Below are 2,538 nucleotides of genomic sequence, written 5' to 3'. Positions count from 1 at the left end.
AAGAGCATGGAAAAAAATACTCATTTGCTAGGGCAAATTAAAGGAAAAATAAAGGTATACAACTTAAAAAGGTAACTTGAAGCCATAATTATAGCAGACTTAAATAAATCCAGACAAATACTAAATGTGGTGGGCACTAGAAAGTCCTGAGTTTTTGATAAATGACAAAGTCAGAGCTGGCAGCACATTACAATACAGACTGGAGAAGGGGTATGGCAGTGATAGAAGGTAAAAGGGCACTGCACCAATCGTGGCAGCAACCTAAACTGGGTAACAGTAATAGGAATGGACACAAGAGATAACAAAAGGGAGATGGTTTGGAGGTTACTTGCATTTGGTAGGGCAGGGACTCCACTGGAGAAGTATTAACATGACTTGGAGATTTTAAACCAGGTGCTTGGGAGAATGGTAGACAGAAGAAAAGGCTAGGTTTGGGTTATAAAGGGAAGTTGAGAACAGGCAGAGAAAATTGACCTTCAAAAGCAACATGTAAGTTTGAAATGCCCAAGGTAATTGGGAAAGATCATTTATAAGAGGAGTCAATCCCTATCTTCAAGAATTTAAAATCTGTAATCTGGTTACAGCTGGAGAACCCCCCTCCCCCCCCTGCAAAATAGTGTCTCAATCATTTGCATTAAAGCACACAAACTTCAACTTGCCCTTACTGTTTATTAAGTCATTCTAGTTAATCAATTAAGAAGAAATGTTAGAATTAAAGGCACAGTTGAATTATTGCCATTTGCAAGCCACTAATAAAATAATGGAGCTAGGGCATTTTGTTAATACAACAGAATGAAGGGGATAACCAAACATCATATGCCACACCATGTGATAGAAATACACACCACCACCTATGAATTATCTTTGCCCTCTCCCCCACCATCCCTCCTCTCAAGAAATCAAAGCTGAACTGATCTAAGCATGCTCAAATCTAGCTACCCATCTGCAGGAAATACAGGGGATTGGAGGACATGCTAACCTAGGACATGTTAAAACTATACCAGAAGGACACGTTCAACAAAATCCAGAATGAGGGAAACTGCAGGAAAAATAACCTGATTCCTTCAACAAATAAATTATGAGGAAAATAGAGAAAGGAGGAACCTTTACTAGTAGATTAAAAGACATACCAACCAAATGTAATGTGTGACCTTGTTTGTATCCCAAATAAAAAGAAACCAATTATTTAAAAACAATTTAGGAAAATTTGAACATCTCCTGTTTATTTGGTGATGCTAATTTTTAAAGGTGGGATAATGGTATTATGGTTATGATTTTTTAAGTAGTCATATCTTTTAGAGATATACTGAAGTATTTGTAGATGAAATAGGATTTGCTTTACAATAATCCAGTAGGCGTTGGAGGAGGGTTGAGTAGGTAGGAGTTTCATCCATACTCAGTTCTGCTTGAAATTTGCCATTATAAGTTGTTCGGAAGGAAAAAATAAAAAGCATCACTATCAATAACATCAACAAAAACAGAGGACAGGAATGGATTTGAGTTTTATTTCCAAGCCTTACAATCTGAGCAGCCCTGGGCTAGTCACACAACTTCTTAATGTCCCTTTGGTTAAATGGAGGCAAATACCACCTAATAAACTCATAAACTCCTATTTGTTCAAGCTAGAAACCTGAGAGATTTCTAATTTTTATTGATTTGAGAGCAAGGAAGGGAGAAAGAGAAACATCGATTTGCTATTTCACTTATTTATGCATTAATTGGTTGATTCTTATATGTGCCCTGACTGGGGATCGAAAACGCGATCTTGACATACCTGGACGATGCTCTAACCAACTAAGCTACCCAGCCAGGGCTGGGAGATTTAACTCCTGGTTTCCCCAGTCTCCCACTTCCAGTCCACCACTGAATCCTGTCTGTTTCCTCTCTCTTCCATTCTTCCACTACCATCCAACTTACCTATCACTGTGGTCTTAAAACACTCCAATAGCCTCCCTCCAACCCACATTGTGTAGAGTGATGTTCCAAAAATGCAAAGTCTGAGCATGCTGACTCCAGCCCCACTTACAACCCCATAAACTGCTTTCGATTGGATTTAAGACCAGAGTGGCTTCTTAAAATAATTATAAGGCTTTCCACTATCTGTTAGTGTCTACTTATCCAACTTCCCATCTCACCCCATTCTCTCTGCTCCCTCTTTAGGTTTGGTAAAATTCTTTCAGGTTTTCCAGTGCACCCTGTGCTCTGTAGCTCAGTACTTGTTTGGGAATGCTCTTTCTACCATCACTCTGTGGCCTGCCTAGCTCTGGTTTATCCTTCAAGTCTCAGGCTAAATAGCATCTGCTCCAAAAGGTCTACTCAGATTGCTTCTATACATACTAAGTTGGGTGTCTTGTCACACCTACACAACACAATATTTTTTTCCCATAGAAACCTGTACTTCCTCTGTCATAACAGTCAATAATTGTTTATAAAGAGTACTTGTAATTATCTATCCATATATATAAAAAGCCAACAGCCAGAACAACCAGTTGCTATGACGCCCACTAGGGCCAACAGGATCAGGGGCCAGCTGGCCAA

The sequence above is a fragment of the Myotis davidii genome, unplaced genomic scaffold (genome assembly GCF_000327345.1).
Source record: "Myotis davidii unplaced genomic scaffold, ASM32734v1 scaffold217, whole genome shotgun sequence".
In the NCBI taxonomy this organism is placed as follows: domain Eukaryota; kingdom Metazoa; phylum Chordata; class Mammalia; order Chiroptera; family Vespertilionidae; genus Myotis; species Myotis davidii.
The sequence above is the reverse complement of the archived record's forward strand: the minus strand, read 5'-3'. Positions refer to the sequence as shown.